A 22,238-nucleotide genomic window follows, 5' to 3' on the forward strand; every position below is an offset into this window, starting at 1 on the left:
CTCTGGTGTACGCTACACAGCCGAGAGGGAACAATAGGGGTAGACGTGGATCGTATGGTACGTCTTCCGTTCGTTCTGATATTTCTGAAGACCAGTGTGCATACTGTAAACAGTTTGGACATTGGGCTTCAGACTGTCCGGTGCTTCGAGAACAGCGTAATCAGCGTGGTCGAGGAGGTGGAAGGACACAGAATAGTTATTCAGGGTTGAGGGGAGGAGCGAACGATCGTGGTAGATTTGAAGCGAGGGGTCGTGGTCAGGCTGATCATAATACTTTTGATCGACGGAATCAGTATCATATAGCTGAGGGTGAGTTTACTGAGTCCCAGGATTATGCACATGCATAGGATTGCGTAGGACGAGGTGTGGAATTGGTTGAAGTACCAGTAGATCAAAGGGGTCCATATGTATCAACACATGTTTTGGGTTCTACTGATCAGTTTCTGGTCGATACAGGGGCTAGTTGTAGTGCTCTGTCCAAACACTTGGTTCCAAGGGCTCCCCTGTCTGGCAAAATGATTACATCAATAGGGTTCGATGGAACACCCTCTCTTAGCCCATTGTCACAACCCCTTACATTTCACGTTGACAAACTTCTTGCCCCGTGCCCGTTTTTGTTGTCACCAAACACTCCAGATAATATTATGGGACTGGATATACTTAAATATTTTTGAGCAACTATACGCTGTGCTCCTGAAGGGGTGTGGGTTATTTTGAATGAGAATTATCCAGATGTAGAGAGATTGTGCCTCATGCAAGAGATTGAGGCGTTAGCCTCTCTTCCAAAAACGGTATGGGCTACTTTGGACACGGATGTGGGACAGATGATTATCCCTCCCATACGCATCACTGTAAAGGAGGGAGCGTCTCTGCCTCGTGTACCACAGTATAAAATTTCCAGGGAAGGTGAAATTGCTTTAACGCATATTGAACATGATTTGATTATTGCAGGCGTGTTGGAAGAAGTTCCCTATAATGTGTGTAACAGCCCGAATTTTCCGATTTTAAAGAAAGATACAGACACTAAAATCTATTGTTTCATTATTGATTTGAGGGAAATTAATAAGATAGTAGTACCACAGTATCTAGTGGTGTCTGATATTACCACCCTACTTACTTTGAATCCCCCAACAGCCACCACCTTTACTGTAATAGACTTGAAGAATGCTTTCTTCTCGATCCCCATCCATCCTGATAGCAGATATTTGTTTGACTTTACATTAAATAATAAATCATATAGATTTTGTCGAGTTCCTCAAGGTTACACTGAAAGTCCTAGCATCTATAGCCAGGCTTTAAAAAGACAGCTTGATTCTTTTGACTTACAGTCTGGAGTGGATCTCATTCAATACGTTGATGACATCTTACTTGCTGCAGACACGCAGGAACAATGTGAAGAGAGTAGTCTTTCCCTGCTTTCTTTTCTTGCTCAGAATAATCACAAAGTTTCTAGGAAAAAGCTACAATACTGTAGACCAAAGGTGACCTGCGTCGGTCATCTTTTGTCTAAGGAGGGACGTGCATTGACATCTGACCGAATCCAAGCAATTTTAGATACACCAGTCCCTCGCACTCAGAATGATGTTCGTGCTTTCATAGGTTTGACGTCTTTTTGCAGGCAGTGGATAATGGGGTTCTCACACATTATAAACCTTTGTTAGCATTGTTGTCCAAATCTACACCAGTCCCCCTTGAATGGACAGATGAATGTCAGAATGCCTTTGAACAATTGAGACAAGCCCTTTGTTCTGCACCAGTGCTAGGTACACCAGATTATACAAAAATCTTTACATTATATGTACACGAGAAAGATGGGTGTGCATTGTCAGTCTTAGTGCAGAGACACGGGGACAAACAGAGACCTTGTGTATACTTCTCATCAGTACTTGATCCTGTAGCACGAGGATTACCTGGGTGTTCCCGAGCAGTTGCGGCAACAGCAGTGGCTATACGGCAGAGTGAGGGAATAGTTTTGTCACACAAATTGTTGGTGTTAGTTCCCCATGCGGTAGACGCTCTGCTAAACCAAACAAAAACCCAGTATCTAACTAGTGCACGTTTAACAGGATATGAGCTAATACTGTTGGTGCCACATATTACACTGAAGAGATGTGCCAATTTGAACCCTGCTATTTTATTGCCGTATCCAGTTAGTGAGACCCAGGAGGAAGAGCACCATGATTGTGTTTTCCTGACTGAAGAACAAACAAAAGGTCGTATCGATTTACAGGATATGCCACTTCCAGATGTAGATGGGGAACTGTGGGTTGATGGATCGTATTTAAAGTTGCCAGATGGTACAACTTCTGCAGCCTATGCGATCAAGACACTTAAGACAGTGGTAGAAACAGCACAAATACCGCAAAAATCGGCCCAAGCAGCTGAATTGATAGAATTAACGAAAGCATGTAAATTAAGTGCTGGTTTATGTGTGAATATCTACACTGATAGCCGGTACGCCTTTGGAGTAGTGCATGATTTTGGCCTACTCTGGAGGGAACGTGGGTTTTTGACTTCACACTTGAGTGCACATTATGCATGGAGAATTAGTACGTGATCTCCTGAATGCGCTACTATGTCCAAAGAAAGTGGCGATAATTAAATGCAGTGCACATAAGAAAGTGACAGGCAAAGTAGGACAAGGAAACGCTTTTGCAGATCGCATAGCAAGGGAAACTGCTATGTTACAAAATGCCTCGCCTATGTATGTGGTGAAATCACAGGCTGAGCGATGGCATGATGCTAGAGAGGAGATCTAATACATTCAGAAATCAGCGTCTGAAGCAGAACTCGCAACCTGGACAACAGAGGGAGTTTTGGATGATGAGGGTTGCTGTAGAAGCAAAGATATGGAGAGATGGAAATTGCCTGCAGCTTACTTGCAAGCAATGGTTCAAATGACACATGGATTGGCACATGTTGGGGCTCTTGCAATTACTTAATTGCTTACGCGAGTTTGGGAGCTTCCTGAGATTGCCAATACGGCCAAAAGAGTAGTGCAGACCTGTCTGATATGCTTGCAGTACAATCCTGCTAAAGGTACGTATACTCCGAAAGGAGGGTTTGTTCCGCCTACTGCACCATTCGAAGTACTACCAACGGATTACATCCAGCTTGAGCATTGCAATAACCTTAAGTATGTCTTAGTGGTGGTGTGTGCCTTCAGTAAATGGATTGAGGCCTACCCCATGAAGGATAATACAGCATTAACAACAGCTAAGGTATTGCTTAAAGAGTACTTCCCACGCTATGGTGTCTGTACATTTTTGTGGAGTGATAATGGTCCTCATTTTGTTGGGAAAAAAGTGGAATACGTCACGAAAGGATTGGGGATTCAGCAAAAGTTTAATGCTGTATTCCATCCGCAGTCAGCAGGTCTGGTAGAAAGATATAATGCTACTCTGAAGTTGAAGCTAGCAAAGATCGTGGCATCTACGTCTTTGAAATGGACAGATGCTTTTCCTCTAGCATTGTTATCTATTAGATCAGTACCACATTCCCGCACTGACCTCACACCTTATGAAGTGGTGTTTGGAAGGCCAATGAATATAAGGGGAGTTCCTAAGCCACGTTTACTACATGATGTGCCTTGTATAATGATGAACGATGATTTGGCACGATTAACAAATGATTTACTCTCTATTCATCAACAGGTTCGAGAAGCGCTCCCCAACAATTCCATTGGAGAGGTTCACAATCTCCATCCTGGAGATCACGTTATTGTTCGGGCGTTTGAGAGATCCAGCAGCTTGGAGCCGAGGTGGCGTGGCCCTGAGCAAGTGTTGCTGGCGACTCGTACGGCTGTGCGAGTCACGAACAAGAAGCGGTGGGTGCATTTTTCTTATTGTCGTCGTGTCTCTCCGGATCTGGTGAATCCCACTGTGCTGTCTGATTACCGAGACATCTTGGACGCAGAGAAGAGCCCAGCCACTACGTCTACTGAATCGTAGGGAGCCTTCCCGGACCATACTGCTTCTGGAGGAGAAAGATATAACCTACAGCCAAGGAAAGCAGCTGTTTTGTGCGAGACTGGTTGAGTTACCGCTCTGACGTTTGTGAAAACGGAAGCTGAGAATATCAAGGGGGGGGGGGAGTTCTGCCCAGTGTAGCGACACCCGTCTTGAATCTCGGAGAAGAAACCAGCGGCTACCTCAGAGCTCAGCACTCACATTTTTATTTTTAGTTTTGTCTTGAGACTTTTTTGTGCTTTGGACTATGGCACCTACTATGATGAGAAATAAGAGAATTCTAGGTGCTTTGCTTTTTGTTACGACCATAGTAGCACTAGCAGTAATAGCTTGGGTTATAGAACGATTGGTTCTGGCAAGAGAATATTTACTGCCTACTACCCAATCCCATCTGAACATTTTCATTTCACTTTGCCTTATCATGAAGAAAGACATAGACAGACTTATTTGAATAACAGTTTCATTCAAATTCTGCATCACACCCATAATATGACGAACACTTCGAACTGTTGGGTATGTGGAATGTTGCCTGGACACCAAAAGAAAGGAGGCACTCCGTTTATTCCTCTTCCGTTCTCCCATAATGGTTCTTGTAACGCTTGGTACACTCTTCTGTTTACTTTGAGATGGCCGACAAAAGGTGGACTGCTTTTCCGACTCAATAAAGTTTGCTATAATGACAGGGATGGTTACCCGCAAACAGAAGGAACCAAATTTGAGTGGGAAGAATATCGACCAGATAATGTGTCATTGCCCCGTGTTTATACAAACCAAAGGCGTACGAATATGTCAAGTTTACATGTAATTACAGTTATCGATACCAAAGCTGATCTATGTGTTCGAAATAAAGGTACTATCCCGGTAGGGAGAAGTGAATGTAATACTACCCTCACCTTTGACACACCAAATGGTATTGCCTTTGTAGCCTCACGAAATACTTATTTTATTTGTGGAAATAAAGGTTATCACCATCTTCCTATTGGATTGTTAGGAACATGTTACATATCCTTTGTATTACCCCCTGTATTTATTGCTCCACCCATGTATCATAATGATTTTGTATTATATCATGATTTTATACTAAATAGAGTAAAAAGATCATTGGCAATTGACGAGATTGACCAAACCGACACCTCCTTGCAGCAATATGTTGATTTTAACTTAGGCCTCTTTTCATTTGTTGGTGCTGCTCTGCATAGTAGGAAAATAAGACGGCTAACACGTGTTGTAAAAGCTGTTGCCAATGAAACAGTTTTTGCATTAGGGAATTTGACTGAGGAACTTCAAATTACTAGAATTGTAATGCTCCAGAACCGTATGGTGTTAGATGTAGTATTAGCTGACCGTGGGGGTGCATGTCGCATTATCGGTAGTAGTTGTTGTGTATACGTCCCTGACAATTCACCTTCTGTGTATGATGTTATTTCTAATTGGCATAAAATAGCTGCTGAAATACATCCTGAAAATGGTACATGGACATTCTCAAATTGGTTTTGGACTTTGCTCAGCACCTGGGGTTGGAAACTATTGACTGTCTTGTGTATAATAATTGGGGTACTCTTCTTCCTTTGTCTATACATTCAATGTGGCCCCATGTTATGTTCTATGTGTCTTACTGCTTGCATTCCATCCAAACGAGCCCTTGCTAAGAATGAGCAATTAATTAATCGAGAAATGACGAATATTATGTTGATTAACACTGACGATGAGTATCCTGATTACTGCCATTATGAGGTAGCTTCAGCTAAACGCTAAAAGGGTCGTCTGTCGTAATTTGACAATGATTGGGTTAGCGTTTAGCTCAGCTACACAAATTTCTCCTTATCTCGACTACGTTTTCGGAGGCCATTTTGTATTTGATGGCTTCCATTCAATGAACATGCTGCCTCGTGGTCAGTATGCTCTTTTGTCCTTTCTCTGTACCAATGCTCATCCAAACTTACCCAGCAACAGGCTATTTTTAGTACTGGTCAAGCTTGCACATGCGTAGTCAAACCCTTTGTATTAATGAATGGTCATCGCTTAGGAATGTGCCCAAACTGACCAGTAGTACTAAAACTCCTCCCATGAGTTGTCTGTGTTCCAGAAATGCCCTTATATGTACCTAAACTGAGCAAATGTATCCCGCCAACTATTTTTATTACTGTAAAACTGTATAAAAGAGGACACGCACCGATGTTCGGTGTGATACTTCTTGCATTGCCGAAGGGTGCTGTAAAACTGTATCACAACCCCATGGGGTCCTAATAAACTTGTCTTCTGCATTTCCAGTTTCCGTGCCAACCTCTATTTTACGGTGTTATGCAGTTTTTGCAGAGTATGTAGGTCTGGAGAAACCCAATACCACACGTGGAGAGAACGATTGCATGAGGAGACGGTGTTTTTTTCATATATATATATATTGAGGATTTAAAAGAACTGAATCGGACTGTTGCTAGGAAGGACAAACATAGAAGCTATAGAAATAAACAGTACTCTAAGTTGATTCGGAAAATCAATTCCCATGGCAACATTATTGTGAATAAAGCAGACAAAGGCGGCAACGTCGTCTTGTGGCCACGTGATATGTATGTTAAGGAGGCTGAGAGACAATTGAAAGATCCAGCCTGCTACAGAAGAGCCTCATTCAATGAATTGAATAAAGTGAAACAATTAGTGCATATGAACTTAGCACAATGGAAAAGGGAAGGTTTGATAAGTAAAATAGAGTTTGAGTTTTTGAAGAAGGATTTCCCCATCACTCCTACGATATACTTTTTACCCAAAATCCTTAAAGGTACTTCACCTATACCTGGGCGTCCTATTATCTCTGCCCAAAATGGACTTTTGGAACCTTTATCTAAATATGTGGATTATTTTCTTCATGATTTTATGGAGGCTCTTCCTACCTATTTTAGCGACACTGGTGATTTTTTGACTAAATTGAGAGACATTGTTTGGAAACCAAATTACATGTTTTTGGTAATGGATATTACCTCTCTTTGAACCTCGATTAATCATAGTGATGGTTTAACAGCTATTGAATATTTTCTGTCTAAAAGGGACATTAAGTATTTTGAACACAGCAAAATGCTGATTACTATGATTGATTTGTGTCTCAAAAACAATTTATTTTTGTTTAACAATGAAATCTACCAGCAATTGCGGGGTGTGGCGATGGGGGCATGCTTCACCCCCAGCTAAGCGTGTTTACACGTGGGCTGGTGGGAGAGGCATGTTCTTGGTGGGCTCCGTAATTGTTTGGGGGACTGTGAGACTGGCATCGTTAAAATGTGGCGTTTTATAGATGACGTATTTATAATCTGGCAAGGTTGTAAATCTTCTGCTGAGGAATTTGTTAATAATATCAATATCAATTCATTGAACCTGGAATTCACAGCTAATATTAACAATGTGAGTGTAGACTTCTTGGATGTGGAGGTTTACATTTTGGACAATAACATCATGACTAGGATGCATAGAAAATCCACGGCTGGAAATTCTATTTTACATGCCCAAAGTAATCATCCTCGCCATCTTATTAAGAGCATTCCTTACAGGGAATTTTTAAGAATTAGGCGCATATGCAATAATGAGATTGATCTTGCAATATGTCTTGATGGTTCTTTTCAGAGGTTTTTATGTAGGGGATATGATAAAGATGCACTTACTAGTTCCCTTAAAAAAGTCATGTCAAACCAAACGGGTTTTACTTTTGAGTCTGGGGCTACTATTACTGACACACTTGAGTCTGTGCCTACTAATACTGATAAATCTACTATTCGGCTAATCACCACCTTCAACAATCAAGAAAGGAAGATCAGACAGATATTAAAATCCAATTGACCCATTTTGAAAACAGACATTACGTTAGCTCCCCTTTTGGAGGACATGCCAGGTACTACTTTTCGCCGAGCACCCTCTATGAGGGATGCTCTGGTAAAAACTAGTCCGGAGGTCAACATGAAATCCAATTGGCTTTCCAATAGAACTGGGTTCCGTAAATGTAGCTCATGCAGGGCTTGTAAATTTGGAGTCAATACTATAGAATATCTTGAAGGACTCACTAATACTGTCATTAAGATCAACAGTCTTTACACCTGCAAAACTGATCATGCGGTTTATATTTTAAAGTGCACTTGTGAGCTGCTATACGTTGGTAGCACTAAATTACAAGTGTATAACCGCATTTTACAGCATCTTCGGGCCATAGTTAATTCTGACCCCAATTACTCAGTGGTGCGTCATTTTAAATTAGTCCACAATAACAATCTGAATGATTTGCAATATTTTGTTATTGACACTGTCCCTTTATCAAAGAGAGGAGGTGATAGAGAGAAGAAATTAAGGCAATTGGAAAGCCATTACATAGTCCTAGTAGTAAGATCCCTAACGGCTTAAATATGGGAGAAGATCTTCAAAATGTTTGTAAGCATTCCAGCTCGTTTCATTATTTGCACAGTATTTTAATGGTTTTTACCTTTTGATATGGTTTTACCTATTTTTATATTGTGCTGAGGATGATTTATTGCTAACTTATTGGGCTCGTCTGTGGATTATTCTAGTCAATTGTACATGATTTATGAAATTATCCTTGATATTTTTGATGCAGTGTTACCTTTTCTTGATTAACATGATGGATGTATTCGGAATGTGTTTTCCATTTCTTTTAAAATTGCTGAAATCTTGCACATGTTCTCACTTTTTATGTATTTTCTACCGAATTCTACATATTAGTCGGTGATTTGCACTTTATTGCACTCTGCACTTTATCACTATTGAATATTTTTATTTGGCTGTTGATAATTTGTACATTTTTGAAATTATCATGCTCTGGTCCATTTTATGGGCCTAAAATGTTGCACCAGTTTTTGCACATTTTTCATTATATTTTGTGGTTTGTATACGTTTTTACTGGATTGTGTCAGTTGGACCTCCAGGGACTAGATGCATTATTTAATAATTAATGTGTTGTTACTATTATATTGGCTGACTATGATTTGGGCACTTGCCCTACATTCTTATTCTGTTCATCATTTTCATCAATGTATATATGGAGATAGTTTAGGAATTATTATGGTTTTAAAACTTTTTTCCTTTACTATGAAATTTCTCCAATACTGTGATGTTATGAACACACAATCATGAATTTTTTTAAACAAAATTTTAAAAGTTTCATAAATTAGCCAGCCGATCATCTTGTAATTCGTATTTTTACTATGTCCTTGACTTTATGGGAGGGGCCATATGTAGTGACTGCCAGTATTTAACCACATATATCTCTGGGAATGTCATGTGATCATGTCCGGGTTTCCCGGACGAAACGAGTCATGTTGCCGTTCCCATCGATGGAATAAAGCACTTTATTTTCACCAAGAGACCCTTGTTGAGGTCTGTACCTGGTTTTGTGTTCAAGCCGCTGCCTGGTTGCTTACACTGCAGGATTGTGGAATCCTATATATATATATACATATATATATATAGTGCTCCCTGTCCCACTGAGAAGTCAGGGCACTCGTGAGCGGGTGCGGTTTGCGGTAATGGGTACCCGCAATAACACTCAGCTCAGCCTCGGAAATTGTACCATCCAAAGAACCGCACTCGTGGAACCAAAAGGATTGCAGTGCTCACACCAAAAGTTTAATCACACTTGTTAACAGACGCGTTTCAGCATTACGCCTTCCTCAGTGTCAGTTACACTGTGAGGACCTGCCTGGGATATAGCGGCAACACAATCATCAACATGGTAGACGGACTACCTCAATATAACGGGCGCGCCATCTTGGAACATGTTAATACAGTTCACAATAAGGTGCATCTTACCCAAAAGTGGAAACAAATTAAATCTAGCCGTGGATCGGCATGGAACCCCGTGTGTACACATCCGGGGTGATGAGGGGTACTCTAAAATAAAGCCCCAGGTCAACGTTTCCAAAGTCCATCCTGCCATATATTGGCAAGTACTCTAGTGCATAGTATATACAGTGTCCCCATACGCTCTTCACCCATCAATTGGTAAACTTAACAAACTAAACAAATAATAAGCTACATCGCTGCTGTTTTCACAAAGTCTCTAAACATCAGTTCATGGAAAATGTCGGGAAATTCTCACATTAATTAATTATTTCCCTAAATGAACCGCCAGTTCCTCCCCATGATTAAGCCCCCCTGGAGCTTTGGTCATGAGGTCGATAATGTACCTTGACTCTAGGCGTCTCAATGTTTTTAGCCTATCCCCTCCTCTGGGATTTTCGGGTACAAAATCTATGCCAAAATACCGTAATTTGGTCCTGTCCCTTTGATGAGCCAAATCAAAATGTCTCGCGACTGGATATGCCGGATCCGCCTTGTCTATTGCCCTTTGGTGTTCGAGTACCCTGATTTTGAGTTGGTGGATCGTACTCCCGATATATCTCAGTCCACACGGGCAAATTAGGCAATAGACTACGAAGTTAGTACTGCAGGTTAGGAATTTCTTGATGGGTTTGGTGATACCTGCTCCCGGGATGTCATAATTTTGCACTCTCTTGCACCCCGAGCAGGCCTTACATTTTCCACATGGGAAGAACCCACCCATCTCTGCAATTTTACCTGTTCTTGGGGTCACATTCTTGAAATGGCTTCTCACTAAGGAGTCTCTCAATGATCTTGCTTTACGGTATGTGATCAGGGGTTTCGTTGGGATTTCGTCTTTCAAGATTGGATCTGTCCCCAGAATATGCCAGTTCATTTGCATAATTCTTCTCAATCCCATAGAATCACTGGTGTACGGTGTGATTAAGCGAAATTTCCCCTCATACTTGGTTTGTTCATTCGGTACTTTTGGCCTTAGTAGGTCTTCCCTTTTTATTTTTCTCACTTTCTTCAGGGTTTTATCCAAAGACTCTGGATCGTATCCTCTCCTTGTGAACCTTTCTATGCAACCTGCTGCTGCTGTTTCAAAGTCCTTCTCTCTGCTGCTATTTCTTTTCATCCTGAGAAGTTCCCCATACGGGATGCTTTGTATCAGCCTCTTTGGATGGTTGCTGTCGGCTCGCAGGATGGAATTGCCTGCCGTCGCTTTGCGATACAGTGATGTGTGCAACTGATTGTTGTCTATTTCCACCCTCAGGTCCATATACTCAGCTGTTGTCGTATTGATAGTTCCTGAGAAGTGTAGATTACAGTTGTTATCATTCAGTATTCTTATATATTGCTGTGCCCCCTCCATCGTCCCTTGCCACACGATGAAGAGGTCATCGATGTACCTGAACCACTGTATTACTCTCTCTGTTCCTTGTCCCTCAGTCTGAAGGACCATGGGCACCCGCTCCTCCCACCAGCCAACGAACAAGTTCGCGTAGCAGGGATCAAAGCAGGTGCCCATCGCGGTCCCAGAGACCTGTGTGTATAACTGGTCATTGAACAGGAAGATGTTGCTTGTTAGACAGAATTCGATGAATTCCAGCAACATGCGATTATGCAATGCGAATCTGGCAGGTCTCTTGTTTAGAAAATGTTCCACTGCCACCAAGCCTAAATCATGTCTGATGTTGGTATATAGGCTGGTTATGTCCTTGACTTTATGGGAGGGGCCATATGTAGTGACTGCCAGTATTTAACCACATATATCTCTGGGAATGTCATGTGATCATGTCCGGGTTTCCCGGACGAAACGAGTCATGTTGCCGTTCCCATCGATGGAATAAAGCACTTTATTTTCACCAAGAGACCCTTGTTGAGGTCTGTACCTGGTTTTGTGTTCAAGCCGCTGCCTGGTTGCTTACACTGCAGGATTGTGGAATCCTATATATATATATACATATATATATATATATATCAAGCCCAAGCAGAAACCCATTGAGAGAACTGCTGCCTGGAAGCATGTAGGTCACGCTGTAGAAATGGCAGCATGCTGGCAGTTTTCTGGAGGCTGGATAGTTCCAAAGTTATAAAGCAAAACGCGTTTCGAGAGCGACGTGCTCTCTTCCTCAGTGGCTGGTAAGAAAGCTGCAGTAAAGCGCATTTAAATGAACATCACCTGCCTCTGGGGCATGGCCGACAGCACGGCCTTGTGGATAATGAAGTCCCATGTGGGTGCGCTTAATATGCAGCAGATAAAACCAAAATGTTATCCCAAGTGGGCAAGGTAAATCCAGGCATCAGTCCGCTGCCCTGCTTTGTAGCTGTCACAGTGAGCAAAAGCTAGCGCGATTCTGCATTGGCGCAGGCTCACCTTCCACCCTGAAATAAGGCACCTTTGTCGAGCCTGTCAGGGTCCGCATGTCAGCGATGGGCAGTTCTCATTGCGACCGGGACAGCCGCTATAAATCAAGCCCAAGCAGAAACCCATTGAGAGAACTGCCGCCTGGAAGCATGTAGGTCATGCTGTAGAAATGGCAGCATGCTGGCAGTTTTCTGGAGGCTGGATAGTTCCAAAGTTATAAAGCCAAACGCGTTTCAGGAGCGCCGTGCTCTCTTCCTCAGTGGCTGGTAAGAAAGCTGCAGTAAAGCGCATTTAAATGAACATCACCTGCCTGTGGGGCGTGGCCGACAGCACAGCCTTGTGATAATGAAGTCCCATGTGGGTGCGCTTAATATGCAGCAGATAAAACCAAAATGTTATCCCAAGTGGGCAAGGTAAATCCAGGCATCAGTCCGCTGCCCTGCTTTGTAGCTGTCACAGTGAGCAAAAGCTAGCGCGATTCTGCATTGGCGCAGGCTCACCTTCCACCCTGAAATAAGGCACCTTTGTCGAGCCTGTCAGGGTCCGCATGTCAGCGATGGGCAGTTCTCATTGCGACCGGGACAGCCGCTATAAATCAAGCCCAAGCAGAAACCCATTGAGAGAACTGCCGCCTGGAAGCATGTTGGTCAAGCTGTAGAAATGGCAGCATGCTGGCAGTTTTCTGGAGGCTGGATAGTTCCAAAGTTATAAAGCCAAACGCATTTCGAGAGTGACGTGCTCTCTTCCTCAGTGGCTGGTAAGAAAGCTGAAGTAAAGTACAGCGTGACCTACATGCTTTTCCACGCGGGAAAAATAAACCTGGCGTAGAGACTACTGAATCCTGACTGGAGTGTCCTTAATTGTGAAGCAGTTCATCAGCATCTCCCGTTTTCTATTTTATTTAAAATATACTTTTGTCGACCTGTTTTTAAATCTCTCCACATTCTTGCACCATAATTGTGCCCCACACCGCGGTTTCAGCGGCTCTCCTGCGCGCTCCCGCGTAGTCTCCCCGCCATCTTGGGGGTGTGAAGGATACGCCGGCCGGACGCCTTTGAGGTTAGCGCTCTAGCAGTCAGGCTGACTGGCTAGAGGTGATTGACAGGCGTACATAAAGGCAGATAGAAAGGTGGGTCAGCATTGACAATGCAACCTACTACTGCGCGTAACGCTTTGACAATTTAGCGCTGTTCTGTATTTTAAATTCCCCGTTTTGTATCTGGGTTAAATTATACTTTATTTGTTAGCCCCTGTTCTTAACTGTCTCCATATTCTTTACTGCACGTAAACGCTTTGATAATTGAGCGCCACTTCGTATTTTAAAACTCAATTTCTCTATTTTATTTGAAATATACTTTTGTCGCCCTGTTTTTAAATCTCTCCACATTCTTGCACCATAATTGTGCCCCACACCGTGGTTTCAGCGGCTCTCCTGCGCACTCATGGTGAGTCTCCCTTCCATCTTGGGGGTGTGAAGGGGACGCCGGCTGGACGCCTTTGGGGTTAGCGCTCTAGCAGTCAGGCTGACTGGCTAGAGCCCTACATAATCCGGAGCATGCAAGCGCACGGTGCATGCGCACGGCGTGTGTGCCGCAGTAAAGCCGGAGTCACGCCAGAGTCCAGCCCGTCTGCGCCTGTCTGCACCCGTCTACGCTAAGGACGAGCTGGACGAGGGGGCGCTCAGCTTTACTGGGAGTGGACGCGGTTGCATCAGGTACTCACATCAGGTCCTGCTGAAATTTAAACCTTCCCAGTTACCGTGCCACTTCTCGCTTACCCCCGAGGCTCTCCAAAACTCGCCCATTTGTAGGTGTTTTTGGTCATGCTGCACAGGAGCTGCGTTACCTCCTGGACCCTGGCACTTTTGGTAAACCTTTAACTAGCATAAGTAGGGACCATGGTTTCCTGATTAATGTGAGATCCCTGATCAAGAAAAATGTTTCCTTTAAGGATTTCGTTCTGGACTGAAGACCCTCCTGGGTCTTCATTACAGAAACATGGGCTAAAGAATCTTCGGGATCTGATTTGGTAGAGGCAGTGCCGGAGGGCTATACCCTAGTTAGGCAGGACAGAATGGGACATATAGGTGGAGGGCTGGGCATTCTGTATAGGGACTCTCACTTGTGTTGCATCACCCCTCTATCAGCCCCTCACGATGCCTTTCAGGCTCTACATTTCTCTATCAATGCATCATATGCTGTTCCATTTATGGGCATTCTTATATACAGACCTCCTTGGCCCAGAGTAGATTTTGGACAGCATTTGCTCAGTATTTCAGAACCTTACTTTGGCTGTGAGCATGTCACGGTTTTGGGAGATTTGAATTTCCATCTAGAAAATCTAGAGGCGAAAGAAACCCTCTCTCTCCTTGATACCCTATCGGCTTGTGGCCTGCAGCAATTAGTTAAGGGTTCCACCCACCAGGCGGGCCATACGCTGGACGTTTTTTTTTAATGATAGTCGGTTTTCCACCGATGCCCCTATCCCACTCACCTGGTCAGATCACTCTGCAGTCCCTTTGAAATTGGATATTACTCCTATAAACAACATTCCGAATGGCCCTAGTAAAATGGAATCTAGGCAAAACTTGAAGAGGGTAACTAATGATTTATTGGCTCCCCTAATTCCCACCATGGTGATCTCTATGGATGAGGATGTGGGTTCAGCGGTGTGTAAGCTAGAAAGCGCCATCACAGTTGCCATGGATGAATTAGCACCTGCCTCCCTACGCTACTCTGCCAGAAAAAGGCCGTCGGCCCCCTGGTACTCGGAGTCACTAAGACATCGAAGACAAGGCTGCAGGAAGCAGGAACGACTTTGGAGGGCCAGCTGGAAAACACTGGATAGGGAAACCCATAAAACTCTTTTGAGGGAATATAAGGCTGAGGTCATAAGAGCTAAGCAGGATTACTTTTCGAATCTTACCACTGCCCTTACCTCGCCGAAAGAGTTATTCAAGATCGTGGATTGGTTGACCACCCTGCAGACCCCTGACCCAGTCACCTGCACTCAGCAGCTTTGTGTCGATATTGCCCTTTACTTTCATACCAAAATTGCTGATATTGTTTCGGCCTTAGAGCTACAAAGGGCCTCAATATCTTCCTCCACTTCTCAGGTTATTCCCTCCGTAGTATCTGTTAGACCTTCTACCCTGGTTCATCTGTCTAGTTTTCCCCCCCTCTCCCTGCAGGAATTGGATGTCCTCCCGGTCAAGACTAGATCGGGCTCTCCCCTCGACCCCTGCCCTCTTAAACTCCTCAAACAGTGTAAGGATACCCTCCTGCCCCCTTTACTGGAGATCATGAACAGGGCAATGCAGGATGGCATTTTTCCCTTTCAGTGGAAGAGAGCGGTGGTCAAACCCCTCTTTAAAAAGCCTACCCTAGACCCGGAGGTTCTCAAAAACTTTCACCCCATTTCGTTGCTCCCAGCTCCAGCAAAGATGCTGGGAACCCACCTTAACCAGCATCTTGCATCCTTTCTGGAAACCTCTGGTCTCTTGGATCATTCGCAGCATGGATTTCGGAAGGGCCACAGCACGGAATCGGCCCATACTGTGGTGCTTGGTAACATGCGCACCACAGTTGATAAGGGCACGAGTACCCTGCTGATCCTGTTAGATCTCACGGCTACGTTTGATACCCTGTCTCCCTTCGTTTTAACATCTCGACTGAGGGAGATAGGGGTGGAGGGGCCTGCCCTTAGTCTTTTGGCCTCCTTCCTGGACCAGAGGGAACAGAGAGTGAAGCTGGGGGAGTTCCTATCTCCATCCCTGCCTGTGAAGTATGGGTCCCACAGGGGTCGGCGTTAAGTCTGACCCTGTTCAACATCTATGTCACCCCACTAGCCAGGCTCATTAGATCATTCGGGATGGAGGTAATCTCCTACGCCGATGACACCCAGATCTTGCAGTCTCTCGCCCAGTCTGTCAGCTCTTCTGCCTCCAATTTTAGACACTGTATGGAGGCAGTTGCTCAATGGATGATTGACAATTCATTGAGGCTGAATGGTGAGAAGTCGGATATCCTCTTGTTCGGTGGGAAGGATGACATCTGGTTGACGGAATGGTGGCCCTTATCTCTGGGGACTTGCCCTGTACCTACCCTCTTAGCACAAAACTTGGGGGTCATGATCGATCCGGCTCTTGCGATGGGTCATCAAGTCAATAGGACAATCTCCACTTGCTGGTGCATTATTAAGATCCTGCAGAAGATCAAGCACTATCTGTCCGTTCAAGCCCGGAAGCAAATTATGGTTGCATTATTAGCCTCTCTGCTTGATTATTGCAATGCCTTATATGCTGGAATAAATAAGCGCTTGCTACAGCGACTACAAACTGTGCAGAACGCCGCAGCTAAGTTTGTACTGGACTTGCCTAGGAGGTCATCAGATACTGTCGCCAGGAAATCCTTGCACTGGCTTCCAATTGAAGCCAGAATCTCTTTTAAGGTTCTCTGTTTGGTTTATGGGACCTTGACCAGAAAAGAGATAGGAGGAATAAAAGATCTGTTGATTCCCTATGCTCTTTCGAGAAACCTCCGTTCTTCAAAGAAGCTTCTTCTATCAGTTCCCCGAGTTCGAAGAGCCAAGTGGGAAGGCAGAGCCTTTTCCAGCCTTGCTCCTAGATGGTGGAATACTGTACCCTTTTAATTTTAATTTAAAGGAGTTTGTAGAGCGCCTGGTGACGCCTCCCGGCGTGTCCCCGCGCTGTGGAGAGAGTGTAACAAAGGTGTAGCGGAAAAACCCATCACTGAGTAAAGAGGCATGTTTTCAGTTTCTTCCTAAACAGGATTTCATTATTCTGTGAAATTAGGACTCTGCCATCGATGCAAACTCTTAGAAAGGCCTTGAAGACATGGCTTTTTTCCAAAGCTTACCCTTAGTTTTCTGGATTTGCCTTTTTATGATTCTTTTATAGGCACCTTGATGCCTCTGGGCAAAGTCGCGCGATATAAGTTCTTATTCAATTGAATTCTTTTTCAATGGGAACTGTGTGTTGGTATATATATATATATATATATATATATATATATATATATATATATATATATATATATATATATATATATATATATATATATATATATATATATATATTGCAGCAAAAGCCCTTGAGCTTTTAGAAAGGCACACGACGCTCTCTCGTGCCATCCGGCTTGCTTTGCCTCGCTGTTATTTGCCTTCTGTCTCCCTTGAGTACAGTTAAAATCCGACGCGTTTCGAGGCAGCATGCCCCGTATTCATGGATAGGTGCAGAGGAATTGATGTCTCCGTGTTTTTATTCACTGTGGTTGGTGAATCATTTTCCCTAAGTGGGTGTGGGCTTCTAATTGCATGCTACGCATGCTGGTTGTTGAAGTCCTCTCACACAGAGTTCGTGATAAAACCTTAAGTAGGCTCAGTTCCCCCACCTTTCTTTTCTTCCGTTAATGTCCTCCTTTTTTAGGAACAGGAATTCAGGCAGCAATTAATCCCCTGTCGATATAACGTGCTTTGCAGAAGAGGAAAAGTTCATCTCCGTAGCCGCTTCCTATCTGACTGAGAAGTCATGAAGGTGCTGGTGCTCTTTCTCACGGCCAGGGCAGCCGTGTAAATTTGTGTTGCAGCAAAAGCCCTTGAGCTTTTAGAAAGGCACACGACGCTCTCTCGTGCCATCCTGGCCGTGAGAAAGAGCACGAGCACCTTCATGACTTCTCAGTCAGATAGGAAGCGGCTACGGAGATGAACTTTTCCTCTTCTGCAAAGCACGTTATCTCGACAGGGGATTAATTGCTGCCTGAATTCCTGTTCCTAAAAAAGAAGGACATTAACGGAAGAAAAGAAAGGTGGGGGAACTGAGCCTACTTAAGGTTTTATCACGAACTCTGTGTGAGAGGACTTCAACAACCAGCATGCGTAGCATGCAATTAGAAGCCCACACCCACTTAGGGAAAATGATTCACCAACCACAGTGAATAAAAACACGGAGACATCACTTCCTCTGCACCTATCCATGAATACGGGGCGTGCTGCCTCGAAACGCGTCGGATTTTAACTGTACTCAAGGGAGACAGAAGGCAAATAACAGCGAGGCATATGTCGGGCTCATTCTGTTGGAGTGGGCGTTGGTTTTCATATCAAAGACCAGTTTGCTGTGTACTGGTCAACCGGCATGCCCTCCTGATCTGGCTGTGAAGGCAGCAACCTTTGGTCCGCGTATAAAACTACAAACGCTTCACCCCCCCGAGTGGTTTTGCGGTATTTGGCTGTGGAACATTATTTCGGGGAAGGAGGCTGCAGCGTGTCTGCAGGGGCCTTGCCAGGTACTGCAGAAAATAACCCTGTGGCTGAATTGGAAGGATGCGGTGACATCGAGACAAGCCACTGGGCGTTTGGCGGCTTTTCACTGTATGAGCTGTCACATTGGACTCGGTGTCCCAGCGTGCTCCTGGTTTCAACACCTTCACAGGAGGTACCGCAGCTGTGAGCAGAGGCGGGGAGGAACTATCTCTTTAAAAAGCGTGGCCAGAGACTGCTCAGGACACTGCAAGTATCCCCAGGTGCGAGGCTCTGAGAGGAAACAGGAACCGGCACTGAAGAAAGCTAACACACTCGCTAGAAACGCGTCTGCCTGGTGTTTCCTGGACGGTGCTTTATCTTTATTTTCTGCAGAATAAATCCTGGTGAGAAGTCAGCATATGTCGGGCTCATTCTGTTGGAGTGGGCGTTGGTTTTCATATATATATATATATATATATATATATATATATATATATATATATATATATATATATATATATATATATATATATATATATATGTTGCAGCAAAAGCCCTTGAGCTTTTAGAAAGGCACACGACGCTCTCTCGTGCCATCCGGCTTGCTTTGCCTCGCTGTTATTTGCCTTCTGTCTCCCTTGAGTACAGTTAAAATCCGACGCGTTTCGAGGCAGCATGCCCCGTATTCATGGATAGGTGCAGAGGAATTGATGTCTCCGTGTTTTTATTCACTGTGGTTGGTGAATCATTCTCCCTAAGTGGGTGTGGGCTTCTAATTGCATGCTACGCATGCTGGTTGTTGAAGTCCTCTCACACAGAGTTCGTGATAAAACCTTAAGTAGGCTCAGTTCCCCCACCTTTCTTTTCTTCCGTTAATGTCCTCCTTTTTTAGGAACAGGAATTCAGGCAGCAATTAATCCCCTGTCGATATAACGTGCTTTGCAGAAGAGGAAAAGTTCATCTCCGTAGCCGCTTCCTATCTGACTGAGAAGTCATGAAGGTGCTGGTGCTCTTTCTCACGGCCAGGGCAGCCGTGTAAATTTGTGTTGCAGCAAAAGCCCTTGAGCTTTTAGAAAGGCACACGACGCTCTCTCGTGCCATCCTGGCCGTGAGAAAGAGCACGAGCACCTTCATGACTTCTCAGTCAGATAGGAAGCGGCTACGGAGATGAACTTTTCCTCTTCTGCAAAGCACGTTATCTCGACAGGGGATTAATTGCTGCCTGAATTCCTGTTCCTAAAAAAGAAGGACATTAACGGAAGAAAAGAAAGGTGGGGGAACTGAGCCTACTTAAGGTTTTATCACGAACTCTGTGTGAGAGGACTTCAACAACCAGCATGCGTAGCATGCAATTAGAAGCCCACACCCACTTAGGGAAAATGATTCACCAACCACAGTGAATAAAAACACGGAGACATCACTTCCTCTGCACCTATCCATGAATACGGGGCGTGCTGCCTCGAAACGCGTCGGATTTTAACTGTACTCAAGGGAGACAGAAGGCAAATAACAGCGAGGCAAAGCAAGCCGGATGGCACGAGAGAGCGTCGTGTGCCTTTCTAAAAGCTCAAGGGCTTTTGCTGCAATATATATATATATATATATATATATATATATATATATATATATATATATATATATATATATATATATATATATATATATATTCTCACTCAATTTCCTTTGTGGGGGCAAAAGAATGGACCACACTCCGTGGCTCAAGTCAGTTCATATTTATTTTCAGAATTTTTAAAATTTGCATCATAACAGGACGTGTTTCGGCTTGGCGCCGTCCTCCAGCTGTTACTGCACAGTACATTAATTCATTTTTTAAATAAAGTTTCCCGTAGTGATTTGATTACATCATTTCCTCTATAGAAACAAACGATGCTCTTCAGTTCATTTTATTCAGTGCGGCCATCTTAAAGTGTTATAAGTATAGCCATGTTAAACCAAACAATGTGGCCTTAACAAAACATGAAGCCCTGAATGTGCATGTAATAAAACAAAATCAGTCAAATCGATCAGTTCAATTTAACACATTGATTGGAGATCATTTCTATTGATGATTTGAAACAGAAATTAAGCCCTGGATGGGCCCACTTGCAAACATGATTCATCAGTTGAATGCTTCTAGCCTACTATCAAATAATTCATTCAATTTTAAACAACATTAAATACATAGAGAATAAGTAGTAATATGTCTTCCTCTTTTTTCACAAAATAAACCTTTTTTCTACAATGTGTTGTGAAAATAAAATAAATATATATATTTTTTTTCATTGGATTCAGCGTTTACAAGTACTGTAATTATTTGTTAGGGTACATGAGAACAGGGACCTATTTGACTAGATGTATGGCTAATTCTTCCTCTGTGTTCAAACCAAAAGGAGTTCTCGTGTTGAGATCAATGATGAATCTTGACTCTAGACGGCCTAGCTGGATTTACCTGTCTCCACCTCTTTCTTTGATGGGAACTTGGTCTAGGCAGAAGTAGCGCAAAAGATGCGATCACTTTTGTGTTCTTTTGCTAAGTGCCTGGTCACTGGCTAGTTTGGGTCAAGTATTCTCCTCTTTACTGGGTGGATTGTGCTACCGATATATTGCATTTTACAAGGACACACTTGGTAGTACACAGAGAATGGGGTAGTACATGTCAGGAATTTGTTTAATTTCCTGATCATTGATTTCCCCGAAACTTCATAATTGGTTTGTTTGCTGCTGGCCTTACACGCTTTGCAATTTTGACAAGGGAAAAACCCAGTCAAATTACCTAGTCTCGGTGTCCGTGGAACTGAGTAAAAATGACTATGTACAAAAAGGTTTCCCAGAGATCAATTCTTTCTATCTGGGATTTTGGGGTAACATGCTATCTCATTCCTAATTATGCCATCTGCCTTAAGAATATGCCAATTATGTGTCATGATATTGTGTATTTCTTTAGAGTATCTCGAAAAGGTGGTGATAAAATGAGGTGTATTATCATCTTTTACAATTAAATTCACTGAAGATACCATAGGTTTCACACATGTTATAGTTAGCTGGACATTTCACTCATACAAAACCATTGAAATTCGCCCATTATAGTTAGTTCAACTAACTATAACTCGCGCGCCCGCTTCACTCATGACATGATCAGTGACTTCACTCATGACATCACTGATGACATGAAAAAATAGTGAGAGAGAAAGGGTATTCTGTAAGGGAATACTGCTGGTCCCCTTAATCAATATCAGTAATTGATTGCAAATGTGTCCCTTGCATTCCCTTTCTGCAGCTCTATTCCTCTAGAGCAGACTCGGTGGTGCCTCCAGGATGTACTCCTCCATTTTTTTACTGATCACTGATGACATCTCAAATGAAATTACTGATGACATCACTGATTTTTTTTTTTTAATATATTTTTATTGCAGCTTCCAAATTTGTACAAACATTCCAATAATCAATTCATTTACTCATCCCCTTATTCCACAGACACCAAAAAGAAGTTGTACATGGCCATTTAGCTCACACCACGGAGGTTGAGCGGCATCATACAGTGGAGCACTAGTATCTGACAGGTGTAGAAATGTTCCAATATGGCTGAACCGTAATCAGTACCCAAGACTGCTTTTCTTTCTTCTTGGTTCTCTTGTTACTCATCCGTTGAGCTGCTAACAAAACTATATACACATTCCTCCCCCAAAAACCCCCCTCTCCGGCCCCTATACCTCCTACCCCCCCCCACTCTTCCCCCTACCCCGTCCCCCCCAGGCGTGTATTAGAGTTCCACAGGAGTAAGCCAGAATCCCGCACGAGTAGTGCAGGTCCGAGACCAGTTATCAGGA

The sequence above is a fragment of the Lissotriton vulgaris genome, chromosome 10, assembly GCF_964263255.1.
Source record: "Lissotriton vulgaris chromosome 10, aLisVul1.2, whole genome shotgun sequence".
Lineage (NCBI taxonomy): Eukaryota > Metazoa > Chordata > Amphibia > Caudata > Salamandridae > Lissotriton > Lissotriton vulgaris.